This window comes from Schistocerca gregaria, chromosome X (genome assembly GCF_023897955.1).
Source record: "Schistocerca gregaria isolate iqSchGreg1 chromosome X, iqSchGreg1.2, whole genome shotgun sequence".
Classification (NCBI taxonomy): domain Eukaryota; kingdom Metazoa; phylum Arthropoda; class Insecta; order Orthoptera; family Acrididae; genus Schistocerca; species Schistocerca gregaria.
The window spans coordinates 664,232,699-664,250,280 of record NC_064931.1 but is presented as its reverse complement, the minus strand read 5'-3'; the positions used below and the strand labels follow the sequence as shown (position 1 = coordinate 664,250,280).

Below are 17,582 nucleotides of genomic sequence, written 5' to 3'. Positions count from 1 at the left end.
ATGCAGCATGACATGGTTTTCAGGACAAGAATTTGCACCTTGTGATAGCTAAATCATGTAATAATGTATTCAGGCAGTGTTAGAGAGAGAGAGAGAGAGAGAGAGAGAGAGAGAGAGAGAGAGAGAGAGAGAGAGAGAGAGAACAGGGAAATGGGGGGGGGGGGGGACTGAGGTTGTTTCATTCAAAAAAAATAACATTCCATATTGAAAAAATACAGACTATATTTTTAACCTCATTTATTTTCATTAAATACAATCTCAGAACTCTACAACTATCAGTGGACAGATTTTGACAGCTCATGGTCATTAATGTTTTATTCATACACCCAGAGAAACAAATAATTATTGAAAAAACAGGAAACCTTGTGCAGTATTTAATAGACAAACCAATATATATAATCTAAACTAATTATGTTACATTAACTTAGTGACAAAATATTGACAGCACTGTGTCTGATTTATTAACAATAATCATTCTATAATGTATCACATTAATGCTAACTTATATATAAGTATCTTACTTAGTCATCTTAACATAAAAATGAATTATATGAGTTAATATACTTTTGATGTTGTTATTCAAATTTATTTACACACAAATATTATTGCTTCAAACATTTCACTACAATACAATGTTCTAATGTATTACTGAAGGATTTGCGATGCATTTCCCCTCCGCATTGTAGCAGTTTTTATATGTATGCTTTGGCACCAGGAGATCCACGATTTATCAAACTATCTGTGAATTCTTCCAGTGCCAAGTCACACAAATAAAGATCATTGGTACTGAAGAGACGTATCTTGGAAATTTTGCTTGACAGTAAAATGGCGTTGGTGGTTAGATGTTCCATGGTGTCTTTCATGGCCTGCGTTTCACCCCACTCTGCTTCTTCATTCTGCTTCCCACCACCTGTCACAATTGCACAATTATTCACAGCGAAGTCAAATACTTCATTGTTAATAGCAAAAACTTAAATGTATGAAAATTATTTATAAGTAAACTTCTCATGGTCAGTGTTCACAGTCATTTAGATTTTTTTTAAAAGACATCAGATTCACCATTGACTGTAGAAATTATTTATTCCAAAAATTGCAATTTTGGCCTTTGGGCCATTTTCAAGTAGTGCTGCAAAAGATTTTGCTTCAGTGTTGGAGGATTTTAAAGACTGACATGTGCTGAAGAAATATCTTTTGCAGCACCACTTGAAAATGGCCCAAAGACCAAAATCGTGATTATGAAATAATTAATTTCTGTAGCCTGTAATTTGCTGAATTGGTCACAGATGAAGGAATAATAAATTCAGAGAAAACTAGAAACCAGTATTCCTTCATTTATTAACCTATTTTTATGTGTTTTGGTTGTAGCCATCAGAATCCTGGTGTTTATAAACACCAGAGGACGACATAGTTACATGGTTGACTTGCAACGAACACGATCAGAGTCAACCATGTAATAATGTAATCCTCTGTTTTTTTCTGAAACTGTATTATGATGGATTAATAAATGAAGGAATGTTGGTGTAAAGTTTTCTCTGTATTACAGTTCCTTCATCTGTGGCCCGTTTAGCAAATTGCACACTACAGCCTTTATGGCACACCTTTTGTTCGATAAGTTATTTCTACAGTCAACAGCAAATATGATGCCCTTTAAAAAATTCGTAAGTTAGTTAATTTATTTATGTGGGGTATCTCAATCATCTTTCATAATTGGGAAACTGGAGTAATTAACATGTGAATGCCTCTTGTGTTCCACTTATGAATGAGAATTAAGATATCTGAAACTTGTTAATGTACCAAATTCCTTACAGGTATGGTCTACTTCATTGGTTAAATGGGAAGAACAGAGCAGGAATGCTACACTGAACACCAGTGGCATGCAAGACAGTCAACTTAACAAGTAATCTGGCATGTAACAATTTAAGAATCAATTTACATTAGAAACAAGAAATATCACACCAACCCCAACTCAGGTTACATAGGCCAAAGAAATACAGTAAGCATTAACAATTGTACCGTATATAAGACTAACAATGATTATTTGGGATAAATGAATCTTGTGTACTTTGACACGTTCCACATCATTACGAAAGAATCGTGTTCATGATCCATGGAACAAGTAATATAAATAACTAACTAACTAAAATAGGGACTGACTTTTGAATACAGATCTGTTGTCGTAACACTCAGTGCTAAAATGAGGTACAGGAAAGCATAAACTAATGAGGGGATAGATACACTCACCTCACCTCAAAGAATGACAGAGACTAGGTGAGATAATGGTAGAATCAATTATGTGTTTAACACACAGTTCTCACTCTTACGTTTTTAAAACCTAGTTTTTGGTAGGAGTACCACAAGGTGCGAGTTTTGTAGCTTCGGTGTGGCCACACATCCAGTAGTCACATACATGGATGAGGAATGGCTGCTCACATTGCATCTGCTACTGGCTTCATCATCATCCATACATTTTCAGTTTATTCTAATGAATGCACCAAAACTCTCACTGTTTTCCGGATACTTTATATGGTCAGTAGGCTTCTAAAATTTGTTCCTTATTAAAGTTGCACACATCAGTAAGCTCTCCACACTGTTTACATACATAGCCACTAAATTCTTTGTTCTCTGCATCTGTTACTCAAATTTTGCAACCCATCTTGCAGTCTGCATACTACCCATTCTGATCATTTGGATGACAAAAGTGTGGTCATGGTATGGTGCTTGAACAGTATGATTAGGGATGCTATTTTTATTTAAAGTTATTATCAGTTTTGGAATACATACTTCATCATGGTGCGAATGTTCTGTGAAACTTTAGTAGTATTTCCAATTACTTAGAGTGTTTTAATTAAGATTATGGAGGATACACACAATTCATTGTTCTTATTAAATATTTTCCTGTAATAAATTCTTCATTTTTAAGTGTGAAATTTGTCAATAATATTATTGCAGAGGCTATTAACAGCTGATATTACGTGAAATATTAATACTTGGACATTGTCACTGACAAAACCATTGCCTGTTATTAAGTCAGGATTTTTGAATTCAAGTGATGGTCAGCTTATGGTTTGTTTAGAGATGAATAATCTGTTTATGTGTCTTATTAGTGGAACTTAAGTGTTTACTTAATTGTTTACAAGTAAGGAACCTAGGCTAACTATGAAACTGGCTTGAAATTAATCTGGTTTACTTATTTTGTTTACTAGCTGTGTCAGTTACTCATTCCTAGGTGCCTGAAAACCTCAATTAAAAATTCTGAATTTTGTCTTCAGCAAGGTACGTAATGAGTTTGGTATTGGAAGTAAATTATTTAGCTTCTCTCACTGTAATATTATACACTATGTTAGTATACTTCTACAATTCTGAAATGAATTATTATTTCTTTCAGTTTCCATAAAACTTTTGGGTTTATACCAAACAGATGCATAGTAGTTGATGGTGATTCAACTCCTCATTTTATGTTTTCTGTTTCTTTATAAACTTTTCATGTTGGGGGAAGGGATAACAAGCTCAACTTTGACAATGTTATCTGCCAATTTCACACACTTTTTGTAGTTTAGAGAAGAGCCAGTAGGGTTATACTGGTATAATCTCAAGCATGTGTTAGGGGGTATGATGAGTCATCAGTTAAGGTTGACACTGCTACAGTGTATGTGTTCTCATTAGTAAGCATCAATTGAACATAAATGCTATAGTAAGAATTATGCTGTGATGGATATGATAACTGAAACTGTGTGCTTTTGAGTAGGTTAATTTAAAGTGAAAGACATGGTGTTCCATTAGATATAATGAACAGGATTTAAGGCAGAAACTTAAAAAATTGTAATAACAAAATTATCACAGCTGCTAATAAATATGGATATGACAAACTGAAGAAGCCAAACAGACAGCACAAAACAGATTTTTGATAGCTATGTAAATGCAAATTATGAAAAGAAAGATATGAAAAACTGCTGCTAGCCATGTTAAGTGCATTATATGTGAAACAGCATTCCACTTTTGATATGGAACAGTAGATCCCTCATTGAAATGAGTCAAGAAATCTGTGATGGTGTGGAAATGTGAATGTGTAGAAATGTATGAACCGGAAATATTCTTTTAGCAACCAGCTGTGAAGTGATGTCAGTGCTCCTCAGCATCTTAATGAATAAACATCAAAACCACATGCTGCTGCTGCTGTTCTCCACACACCTGGAAATGATATCAAATTGCTAAATATTCATATTTTTTTATGAAGCTTGTGATCATTGCTAATACTTATGGACATAGTATAGTGTACATTAGGCGGACTGGAAAGTACTGTAATTTTTCTACATTAAATTCAAACAGATGTACTGCTTACATGTTTTTATTTTTAATCAATGGTGTAATCATCATAGTTATGAACAACATTTTGCCACCTAGTGTGCAAATTTTTAATGCTGGATCAATAAAAATCAATTGGTTTTTGAGCAATATATTTGGAGATGGCATTTTGGACATCATCCACATTTTCAAATCATTTACCACATAGATAATTCTGTAGCTATCAGAATAAATGGAAATCTGATGGTGCAATATCAGGCAAGTATGGTGGGTGAGGTAATACCTCCCACCTCAATTCATAAATTTTTTCCTGGGTTTGTCTTGCACAGTGCAGTCTTGCATTATTGGGTTGCAGAATAATACCTTTTCTGTTAACAACCACTTAGCACTTTTCAATTAAAGACTGATTTGTCCCAGCACTTCAAAATGAATGATTCTGTGACTATGCCACCAGACACACAAAAGTGCCCGTTTCGGGTGTAAATCTGGCTTAGCTGTTCATCGTGGCAGTTCATTCAGAAAAAAACACTGCCCATTTTTCATCTCCAGTTATCAAAAGAACACTTCTGCATTGTGCCCCTGAAGCAATAATTTGCATGTGGTACATCGGTTACCTTTTTTTGTCTTTACCAATCTGCTGAAAATGTTATTCGATTGTTGAGCAAGGTTGGTTAACGGTGTCCGACTGTGCCTTGATTGTCATTTAAATGTCTTTGACACAACTTTGGAGTACGCAATGGGCTGATAAATGACAAATGAATGTCGACATGTGCAGAAATGACATTACTTTTCAGTCCTTCTAATATTTTATATGTTAATGAAGCATCAACTGTGAGTTTTGTCAAGTGTATAGAGCTCCCCTACCAGCAATACGCATGCTCACTCTTGAAAAATTGACAACTTTTCTTAAAGTATTGCATTATACTGTTTCACAGTTTTATTTATGTGTATAAAAATGAAACATCTGTAATCTACAAAGAAACACCACCTTGGTCAATTTATTCTTTAGTAAAAGACACCAAAAATAGGATTCCTTAAAAAAAGAAAAAGAAAAGAAAGTAAAGAAGAAAGAAAGGAAAAAAGATAAAGTTTGTCAACTGGAGCACTTACACAAGTGTTTTTTAATTCTTACCATTAAGGAACAGTTCTCATATTATGTAAGTAGTGCTGTTGGTCATAGATTTTAAATCACTAATAAGCTTCATTTAAATGGTCTTGGGCAGCACCTTTTAATACATATTACTCAAAGAAGCAAGAAATCTTCAAACAGCTGATCAGCTGATACAAAGAAGACAATACTAAATTGATATCTGGGCTTAATCAATAACCCACTTAGAAGCACATTTCAAACTGTGAGAATAAGATGTCATTCCCAGCAGGAAAGACGTGAACTGAAAGCAATCAAAAATAAAAAACATCATTATAAAAGAAATTTTTTTCTTTCAAACATCCACTAAATAAAGCTGACTGGAGGAGCATTTTGTGCCAGCGACGAATATTCTGCAGCACTAATGATATAGCATTTTTAATTAATATCTTATTTATGCAATACAAATTAGTAGTAGCCTATTAACATTAGAAATATAGATACCTTGCAGAAATAAAAGACTGAAATTCACATGTGGTAAAATTACAGACAGTGCGCCATTCCATGACTATTTCAAACCTCATATGAAAGTCCTGAACAAAGTCAGTCATGAGCACAATAAACTTAACATCAATTTATGATAAACTCTAAGAATACATCAAATGCTTTATAGAAAGTGATCAATGAGTGAAATGTTAAACAAAAGTGAAGAATCAATCAACAATTTGCCTTAAGCATGAAGACATAGTCAATAATCATTTCATAAACACTGTTGGCGAAGCTGCTTCTTTAATCAGTACTCAAACATCATCTCTTAGCTCTGACCTTGAGTTACTCCCAAGATCACTGTTTCTTGACACATACACAATATTATAATACAGACATAAAGCAATTGCACACTTCTGTGGTTTTGTAGTTTATCTGATTACCTAACAGAATAAATCTACTGTAATGGTCTTGTTATTTCATAAGTACAACAAACTGCTCTTTACAGTCAGGTCACTATCTGACAATTTTTCAAGATTAAAAAAGCTTTTCCCTCTCTAATTAACAGGAAAGGAATTATATTAATAATTATAGGCCAATGACCGTCATATCAAATATACCATAAGTCTTTTTCACACAAAAAAATAATAATTCAGTTTGAAGAGATAGTCCAGTGAGGAGGAGGAGAAGGATGAGGATGTTTATGAGTGAAAGGGAATGAACTTGTGGGTCATCAGTCTCTCCTTATCATGAGAGAAAAACATAAAAAGTGAAAAAAATGAGGACTTAGCTACTCAAACTATATAAGCAAGTGAAAGAATTTAAAAGGGTATGACAGTAGCTGTAACATGACAGGTAAAGAGAAATAGAGATAACCCAGGCAGCATCTTCCACAAGAGGGTCTTAAGGCACAACAAGATGAGGGGGAAAGAAAGTAATCTGTGGTCGAATGGGGAGGCTCCCCCCCCCCCCCCTTCCCCTTCCCACAACTGCCCCTAACACTGGAAGTGGAGTAGTACTATAATTCAGTGTAAATTCTGCTCTTGCTCAGGAAATACTTGGTAGTGGCTGTCTAGTCATCCACAGGCATCTGAGGTATGCAAGCTGAGAGCGCGCTGCAGATCAGCCAATGGGGTGCAGTCAACAAGAACATGGGCTATCAGCTGTAAGACTACCACAGCTGCAGTGAGCAGCATATTCCTGATGCAGAAGGAACTTGTGCCTGTCTTGTGTGGCTGATGCATATGTGGCAAAACACAATGACATCTTTCCAAGAGGCCTGGAAAGATGTATGCCACACTTTAGTGGACCCTTTAATTGCTCTCCACTTGTTTTAGGCCATAGTAGCCTGCCATTCCAATTCCCAGAACCTCAAAATATTCCATCAAAGTTGTAATTGTAAGTCTGTGCCCGGTATCCCGACGTCAAGTTGATCTTCTGTAGTTTTGTCTTTAGCTAAATGGTCAGTGAGTTCATTTCCTGGAATGCCTATGTGGCTTAGTGTCCACATGAAGGCCATTGTCTTTCCACAGCTGTAGAGTCAGTCAGTAGGCCCTGGATCTTGTTGACCAAACAATTTTTGGGATAGCACAGGGTTACACCTTTTAAGCAACTCATGGAATTGCTACAGATCAGAAACTTTGTCATGACCTGGGATTTCACGTACTGCAAATCCAGAGATTTGGTAACCAACTCTGTAGTGTATACACTGCAGGCACTCTGCAGAGAGTACTTCTCATGTCCCTTCTCATGTGCAAAAGTGTAACTGATCCTGTTGTTGACTTCCCATCCATGGTGGATCGAAAGAAACAGCAGGGTAGTTGGAGCAGGGTAGGATCAGCATCCTTCTTGGGGCCACAAAAGAGTAAAAGAGGTCCGTTTCTATAACAGGACAGTGCGGGGAGGGAGCTCTAGGCCTTCAGTAGAATATTGGAATATTGAGTCGGACCCCATCTGGTCTACCCAGTTTTGAGCGATGCAGAAACACTTGGAGCTTTTGTTCATGGAACAGAGTTGAGTGACGTGTGGGTAGGGATCTAACAGACTGGGACTGCGTAACTTCGCAGAAGCTGCTGTCATCTAACCCCCAGCAGTGGGACACTGGCTTCCGCCAGGAGGCTCTCAACAGGACTCATACGGAAGGACCCTGTTGCCAACTGCATGACATTGTGGTCAATTAGGTCCAGCAAGCTCAGTATGGATGGTGCTGCCAACCCATAGGCAACACATGTATAGTCCAAGTGGGATAAGATCAGTGCTTTGTGAAATTTCAGAACATCTGTGTGGTCCATGCACCACGAGGAGTGACTACAAAAATGGAGAGCATTCAGCTTCTTTATGCAAGTTGCCTTGAGCCAGTGGACATGTGGCAGTCAAGTTAGCTCATTTTCAAACGAAATATCCAAGAATTGAACATTTTTGATGACGTCAAGTAACTGGTCACCATGATTTTCTGGGTATGGGTGCAGAGCCCGGAGTTGATAAACATGCGCAACTCATTATTTTGTAGGAGAAAATTGATAGTCATGATTCAGGGCTCATTCATGGACTCTCCAGACATCCCACTGAAGCTAGCGCTCAGTGGTGTGCAGTGATGCAGAGGCATAGTACAGGCAAAGATCATCCACGTACAGTGACGGAGAGACTGTGGGGCCCACTTCATTTGCGATACTATTGATGGCAATAGTGAACAGCACGATGCTCAGAACCAGTCCTTGAGGGACAGTGGTTTCCTGTACTTATGTGTTGCTGAGAGTTGAACTTATCTGGACAAAAAAAGTCAGAAAGGTATGAAATTCAGGATAAAAAAGGATAGGATGTGATGTCGCCAGGTGGTATCGCATGCCTTCCTTAGGTCAAAGAACACAGCAATCAGATGTTGGCAGTGCATGAAAGCATTGCACACTGCAGATTCCAAATGAAACAAGTGATCTGTAGTGGACCAGGAGTCCTGAAAGCCACTTTGGAATTGTGACATATGCCTTCCAGCTTCAAGGCACTAACAAAGACAGTGGTTTACCATTCATTTTAATAGCTTACACAGCCAATTCATCAGTGAGATTGGCCAGTAGTTAATTAAAATATATGGGCCCTTTTCTGGTTTCAGGACATGAATAATAACGCCTTCCCACCATTGAAAGGGAAGTAATTCCTCCTGCCAAAAGGCAGGCGGCACTCAATAAGGTGTTTCTGGGTCAGGAAATGACTATGGCAATTACTGCAAGTGGGCACTTCAGCAAAGTGTGCTGCAAAACATTCGGCAAGTACCATGGGGTCAGTACAGATGTTGTTATTGACAAGGATGCCAGGAACTGCCACAGGTGGTGGATGGCCACAAATGTGGTGGAGTTCAGTTTATATTTGGGACAATGGGATGTAGGATCACATAGTTGAGACGTATTTGTCCCAACACTCTTGCTTCATTTTCTTTATTAAGAACCATGCTTTTGTTTGGAGTCTCTTGAATGCTATTAAATTATCCATAGAGGGATGGCACTTGTGCCGTTGAAGTGCCCTGTAGCATCCCATGACAGCTGTGACTATATCTTCAGACTATCATGGCACTGGACGTTGTCATGATGAGCAGGAGGAGTAGGGTTTCATTGCTGCTGCAGCACGAGTAATAGTATCAATACCTGTACCAATTTGTCAATATCTGTCATACAACTGGCTGCAAAAGTCCTGTAGAGGAGAAAGTTTGTCAGTCAGCTTTCTGAAGTGACCAACATGGAGCAGGTGCCAGATGTCTGTGAGTGGGGAGGGAGAGAATGATAGGAAAATGGTCACTGTCACAAAGTTCACCATAGACGCACCACTTAATTGAGGGTAGGATACTTGGGCTGCAAACTGCGAGATCAATAGCCGAAAACATTCTGTGGGCCACACTGAAATGGGCTGCAGTTCCATGTTGAGTAGGCAGACATTCAGTTCTCAAAGGAGGTGTTACAGTACTCGGCCTCTGTGAGACAAAGTGTCACAGTCCCACAGAGGATTATGGGCATTAAAGCCCCCAAGAAGAGGAAGGGGGCAGGGAGTTGTGCCACTAACTCAAACAGATCATGTTAATGGAAAGATCCATCTGGGGGTAGATAAAATTACTTATTGTTATCCAAACTGACAGGCCTCTAGTGCAGTGGTAAGGGGTACCTTCTCATTGAAAATATCAAAGCGTATGTGGGTGCAGACCCCCACTGGATGCTCTCTTGACATTAACATGATTGGTACAAAAGGGTTTGTAATTTTTCTGAGCAGGGATGTGTGTTGCAGTAAACTATGTTTCCTGAAGTGCTATGCCAGTTACAGAGTAAGAAGCCATTAAATGATGGAGTTTGGTCAAATGGTGAGAGCAGATATAGTTCCATAGTTGTTAGTTCCATTGAAGGAGCATTGGAGTCAGGTCTGAGAAAGTGACAAATGAAAAAGATGGGTGTGGTTACTTCACAACCAGGTTGTGGTCCACCTGACTGCACAATCCATTGTCCGTGTGCATAGGTTCAACTGCTGCAGGGCTGGGAAGCGAAACACCTGAAGCCTCAGAAAGTAGTTTATCTTTCTGCTCATCCTTCTATGACTTTGATTTCTGTGAAGATTTCTCCATTTTATCTTCTGAGAGCAAAGAGGAGGAGGAGGAGGAGGAGGAGGAGGAGGGCAGTTATTCCAGCATACAAGATATACAAGAAGTTGAGGCAAACGGTAAACAGTTGTGGCAGAAATATACAATATTTTGTAGTCTATCAGGTTGCTGATAGATCAATGCCAGGAGGCTAGAGCAGTTTTACTGTATACATGGAGGCATTTACTACTCTTGCAAAACCTATGTCATTCCAGGAATATCGTTTTACATTGTCACCCTGTCACAGAGATTGCTTTTGCTCTGTCTGGCTCTCCAAGCATTCTAAAAGCTATCTTGTTATATTTTATCCATCTTTGAACAGGCATTTTGTTCACAAAATTCTAATTTATATCTCTGCTGTTATTCATGCAGATGAAGGCTGCAGATCCTAGACATAGCTGTGGCAGAACCTTGAGTAACAGTTAATATGTTCTATGATTTTAATTTTAATGGATTCTTTTCTAATTGAACCCATAAGTTTAATTTATGAATCGCCAACTTTATTTGTTTGATATCCATGGAGAGTTCACTTGGCAAGTTGTTACATGACTGCTGGTTTGACAGATGGGGTGGTGGTGGTGGTGGTGGTGGTGGTGGTGGTGTGGTTGGAGGAGGGGAGGGGGGAGTTGGTTGGTATCTTTGCAATGGGTGCTGCTTACATTCTATGCAGCGATCATCCAGGATTCTGATTGTTTACCTTTCAGATGCTAAACTGCAAAGATAAGGGAGCAGATAAAATTCATGACTTATGGAGATCACTATAACATCTTATGATACCCAGGAATAATCTAATTTTGTTAGGTGGGCAGAATACTGATCACACCCGATGCTTCTCCATTATGTTATCCAACTGTCAGTATATGGAGGAAAAGGGCTACTTCAGGGCATCTCTACAGCCCCTTGATTGACATGACAGACAAGTCAGAGACCATGACAAATTTTCTGCCCTGTATCCCTATTGCTGCAGAACTCAGATACCGCAGTTTTGGAAAACGCCACTGCTTTGCCCTAGATAGCAATGACTGATGCATGCATATACAATTAGGTATGAGTACATTTATGGTGAACACTAAGTGTCAGAATGTGTTCTGTTCATCTGCAGGTCAATACATCTATAAACTGCAATTTCCCTACAGTTTTTGCCCCATAGTTCACACAATCCATGTGAAAATTAAGTATAAGTCTCTCCTTCAGGGACCATAACAATTCTATGACATTAGATTTACAAACAACACTATTCAAGGTATTTTATGTTAACTGAGTTAACATTTTATTTATTGTAAGTAATGTGATTAGTAAGTACTCATACTAACTTAAATTTGTATTATCTTAAGCAAGAAATGTTACCACTCACAAAGATTGCTAAATTTATTACTTTCAGAGAGAGTATTACCACACTCATCTGCCATTTGAGCAAAAACAGCAACTGGGTCCCAGTGATGCACTTTGTACAGGACCATGGCTCTCTCTTCTCACACAGGCTACTCTTGATGAAAAGTCTCATGTCACTTAAAAGGCTCAGGACACTTTTGTTCTGGTCATACCTGACTGTCCATCTTCATAGCACACAAGCTGAATGGATGCACAGTATTGCTGCTACTGGTAGTTTTCCACATCTGGAGACAAGAGAAGAACAAACATCACACAACATTATGTTCATTACTAGAAGACATTATAAATCACACATTAGCAGTGGTCCAACAATGATATTACTATTACAATGGAAAAAAAGAATGCACACCATATATCTTATTTTATATCACATCGCATTTTCTTTATTTATTAACTGAATGTAGAAACAGTTTTCAACAGGACAAGTATTCCTCATACTGTCTGGCTCATGTGAAATGATTTTGCATAAGATTATATGGCAGGTGTCATTTAGTAAGGAGAGAGGAGGGAATTGTCTGTCACATACTTTTTTTTAAAATACCATACATATAACTTCTGGGATTCTTTGACTTGGAGAAAAATTTTAGCTGTCTTATGGAGCAGGAATGTGATGAATGGAATGAAAAGACTCAAATGCAAGTCATATGAGAGTGTATAGTCTTGTATGCAGCAGAGACCTGGACAACTATCACAGGCATATAAACAAGCTGAAAGTATGAGAGATGGAATTTTTGAAAACGTCAGCACAGATTTTCAGAAAATACCACATAAGGAACAATGAAGTAATAAAAATGGTAGAAGTAGAAGAAGGAATATGTGATGTGATGGACTGAAAAAATTGCAGTGGTATGGCATATAAAAAGAATGGAGGAAACAAGAATATCAAAACTGATATTGGGGTCATAAATTAAGGGAAGAAAGAAGAAGAAGAAGAAGAAGAAGAAGAAGAAGATGATGATGATGATGATGACCAATGAGTACTTGGCTCTAAAATGTACAAGTGACAATAAGAAGATTTGGTGCAGAAGAGGATAAATAAGATTGAAACACATCTTAATGAGAGAGTGTTTGAGCACTTGTGTAGTACTCATTGCAATAAGTTTCAAGCATATTGTTACATTCAAGAGAAACCTCAGTATTGAGGAAAATATTTCCTTCCCTCTTTCCTGATGAAGCAACCGCCGGTTGCGAAAGCTCGTAATTTTGTGTGTGTGTTTGTGTGTTATTTTATTGTGCCTGTCTACCGGCGGGAACAAAGAGGGAAGGAGAGGGAAAGATGAAAGGATGTGGGTTTTAAGGGAGAGGGTAAGGAGTCATTCCAAGCACGAAATTGTGTGTGTGTGTTTTTTTTATTGTGCCTGAGAATTGATTCAACCTATGTTAGTGTAAAAGAAGAATATGTACCTTTCTGCTACAGTTTGCATTAGACTTCATGTTAATAGTAATGTTGAAAACTGGAAGAGGATTCAGGCAAGGAGCGTTCACATCACCATAGGAGTTCTCAGCTGTTCTAGAAGTGGTTTGCACATCCTTAAAAAGTTCTGCTAAGAATGAACAGGAGGAAGCAAGAACTAGCAGATGCTGTCAGACAAGGCATGGTGTGGCTGGGAGTTTGGTTTACATTATTGTCAAAAAGGAGGCATGAGGATACACAAGGAAATGGAAAATGGTCTGAAAATACATAATGCTTATCTGCAGGAAATGTAGCCTATAACTCAAAATATACTGTGATGATCTCTCCACTGACAATATATTCAGCATATGTTCCCTTTTCATACTATTATACCTGGGAGAAGGTTGAAAAGGAGGAAGTGATCATGAGAAAATCAGCAAAAGGTTAATATTCTGTGAGTGTGGAATGTTAGAAGACTGAATGTGGTAGGGAAACTAGATATAGTAGCAGTCTGCAAGTTGAAGTGGAAAGAATATAAGAGTTTCTGATCATACAAATATAGGGTAATGTCAGTCACACCAAGACATGATATAATAGGAGCATGATTCACTATGAACAGAAAAGTAAAAGATGTAATGTTTTATTATAAACAGTTCAGTGACAGGATTATTCCTATGAGGATTGCCAAACAGTCATTACCAACAACAATAATTCAGGTATACTTATCAACAGCAAAAGCAGAAAATGAGAGAATGAGAGAGAGAGAGAGAGAGAGAGAGAGAGAGAGAGAGAGAGAGAGAGAGAGAGAGAGAATACAACATGTAATTCAGTATTATAAAGGAGATGGATATATAATGTAAATGGAGGACTGGAATGCTATAGTAGGAGAAGGAATAAAACAGAGTTACAGCAGAAATACAGAAAGAAAAAGAGGAGAAAGACTGAGTCCCACAGTAAATTTCAACTAGTAATACCAATAGCAAATACAATGTTCAAGACTCACAAGAGAATGATATATACTTGGAAAAGGCTTGGAGAAATGGGAAGATACCATCTGGATTGCATCATAATGAGGCAGAGATTATGAAATCAGATGCAGGATTGTAAGGTGCACCAAGTAGCAGATACAAATTCTGAACACAATTTGAAGGATGAAGAGTAGGCTGAAGTAGAAGAGAATGACCAGGAAGCATAAATGTCTAAAGAAGTTAGATTCTAAAGTACTCAAAAAATAAGTATGCACATCTGAAGTTGTGAGGTTTTAAATAGTATGATAATGAATACCACAGTAGGCAGTTCAGTAGAAGAAGAGTCAACACCTCTAAACAGGGGGATCACAGAAACTGAGCAGAAAAACATAGACAAAAGGAATGTTATTGCGATAAAACCTTGTGTAACAGAAGAAATACTTCAAATAATTGATGGTAGACTGAAATACAAAACTGTTCAGCAAAATACATTGATTCAGCAATGTAAATCACATAAATCACTAAGGAATGAAATCAGTAGGCAGGGCTTGGACACTGAAGTGAAATGACTGCAGGAACAATGCGAGGATATAAGAATAGGTTCTGCGCATAAAGAGTCAATAAAACGTTCTGTGAAATCAAAAGGAAAGGTGTCAGCATCAAGAGTGCAAAAGGAATTTCACTGTTAAATAGAGAACAGGGAGCAGAGAGGTGGGAAGATTATGCCAAAGGCCTCTAGGCCTACATGATGGAGAATGAAACAAATGGATTTTGACATGGGCATCTGCAGAATTTTTTGCAATTCTCGAACTGTAAGAGAATTTTGAAAGGAATAAAAACTCTCTACTCCAGATCTCAGGGGATCCATAAGTGATAGCTGACATTTTTTCGGAATTCTGAAAATCACTGGGGAAACAAAATGTGTAGAATCTATGAGACTGGAGGCATGCCGTCAGACTCAGAAAAACAACGAATTTGGCCCTAGGAAAGGTAAATGCATCAGAGGTACACTTCTGACATTGAGCTTGATGATGGAAGCAAGACTTAATAAAAAAAAAAAATCAAGGCAATTTCATAGGATTTCTCGACCTAGAAAAGGGTTGAAAATCTGAAATTGTGCAGGACGTTGAAATAGTCGGAAAAATAGATATAAGCTATGGGGAAAGATGAGTAATTTATAATAGGCCTATGTACAAGAATCATGAACAGGAGGACCGTTTCCAGAGAATTTGGTAATTCATTGTACTGTTTTATTCCTTGGTAGAAAATGCTGTTTTGAGTTTTATGTTTATTTTTTCTTGGCAAATGTAAGATGAATCTAGCTCTTGTTCCATGGTCATGGACAGAGCTATTTGTGCTGTAATTACCAATGTTATTTTTTATGTGTACAGCTGACTGATAAATGTGTTCACACGGAGCAGTTAAAATACCCAGTGTGATAACAATGCTTCTTTCATATAAGGAACACACCTTGAAGAAGGTATGACAACTTATGCACGTTCCAAATTTGGTTTGATTGGAATGAATAGCTTTTGAGAAATGTGTACCAAGGTTAGTATGGTCAATCATAGGAAGTACACTGAGGACAGATTTCTCTTACACAACAAACATGTAGTTCGAATGAGTTGACTAGTGAAATGGCTTGTGACTTCCCGCAGTCTACCAGAACTGTCATGGTTGATAATCGTTCTTTACGCATCCTGATTTAGGTTCTCCGTGATTTCCCTAAATCGCTCCAAGCAAATGCCGGGATGGTTCCTTTGAAAGGGCACGGCCGACTTCCTTCCCCATCCTTCCCTAATCAGATGACACCGATGACCTTGCTGTCTGGTCTACTGCCCCAAAAAACCCAACCCAACCAAACAAACATAAAAAGTGGAAAAATATGCACTTTGGATAGATTTACTGCTTTTTATAAGAGTTCCAATAACAAAAAAGAAGAAACCAATAACAATTGATTAATAAGTATCAGTATTTCAAATCCAAGTTCAAATGCTTCCTTGCATCACATGATTTTCTATTCTTTCTTTCTTTCTTTTTAGCGAGAATGAAAATTTGCAAGACTGAAATGAAAACCCGGAGAAGTAGCCTCACAAGTATTAAGTTTTATTCGCTGGTTGTACGTACCTGACAGATTGGATCGAACGAAAACTTTACTATCTTACAGCCTTCTGTATTTACAATACAGTCCCGCTGTCTTGCACAGACATGAGCGAAGGCGTGTCAGACGTGGTTTGGCAAGGTAATATTTCACACTAAATCCTCCTATTGTCGCACTTGGTCAAATGACTTTGCAAGTAATGCAGACAGTCATATCGCTACAGGTCAGAAGATTGTGACGGACAGAGAAAATGTGAACATTTCGTAGGTGGCGCAGTGAGTATTCTGGAGGTGGCCAGGTCAAACCCCTGTCTAGTCGTTCACATTTAGGTTTTCCATAACTTCCGTAAATCGCTTAAGGTAAGTGCCGGAATCGTGCCTTCGAAAGGGCGTGACCGATTTCTTTCCCCATCCTTGGCCAATCCGAGCTTGTGCTCCATCTCTAATGACCTCTTCGTCAACGAGACGTTAAATCCTAATCTTCCTTCTTTTTTTCCTTTACAACAGAAAAAAACAATCTTGGTTGCAACTAAAACAGTTCAAAAATGGCTCTGAGCACTATGGGACTCAACTGCTGTGGTCACCAGTCCCCTAGAACTTAGAACTACTTAAACCTAACTAACCTAAGGACATCACACACATCCATGCCCGAGGCAGGATTCGAACCTGCGACCGTAGCAGTAGCACGGTTCCGGACTGCGCGCCTAGAACCGCTAGACCACCGCGGCCGGCAACTAAAACAGTTTTTCTGTTCTAAAGATCTATTACGGTTGCTGTACCATTGCCACTGCGGCAGTCATGGAGTGGAGTGATTTTAATTCTTTTTTTCCTTGTAGTGGTCGTCTGGTGATGAGACTGTCTGGTGTTCTCTTAAATTCCGTTGATAGCCATGGCTCCCATTTACCACGATAACCAGTTTAGGGCCTGTATGTTAGTGCCAGATACACTTTAGTTGTTGACACTCTCGCTACCGACGCAGAAATCTCAAACGACCATTAGTGACTCGACAGCAGAATTCTCCCTCATCACTCCACTTCCTAATTGTGTCACACAGTTGCAGCCGGGCTGCACAGAGATTAGGTGTGAGGAAGAGCGTTTCACGCCCTTCTTCTCAGCCCATTACACTGCAAATGGTTCCTGATAGTCCTTGCGGACACGCTAGGGGAATCATCTCTCTCAAGTTGTTATGTGGTCCATGTGTGATCAGATATAGCTGATCGCTGAATACGACAGGTGTTTCTG

The 17,582-nt window shown here is 38.4% G+C and overlaps 1 long non-coding RNA gene across 1 annotated transcript in view; it reads right to left on the bottom strand.

The window, feature by feature from the left end:
* Positions 1-222: 222 nt before the first annotated feature.
* LOC126299034 (uncharacterized) overlaps positions 223-17,582 on the bottom strand; it is a 261,272-nt gene continuing 243,912 nt past the window's right edge. The window contains exons 4-5 of the long non-coding RNA XR_007552713.1: positions 11,881-12,103; positions 223-910 (exon numbers count right to left, since the gene is read on the bottom strand). This is a non-coding gene — a long non-coding RNA (uncharacterized LOC126299034). The remainder of the gene's footprint in view (positions 911-11,880; positions 12,104-17,582) is intronic.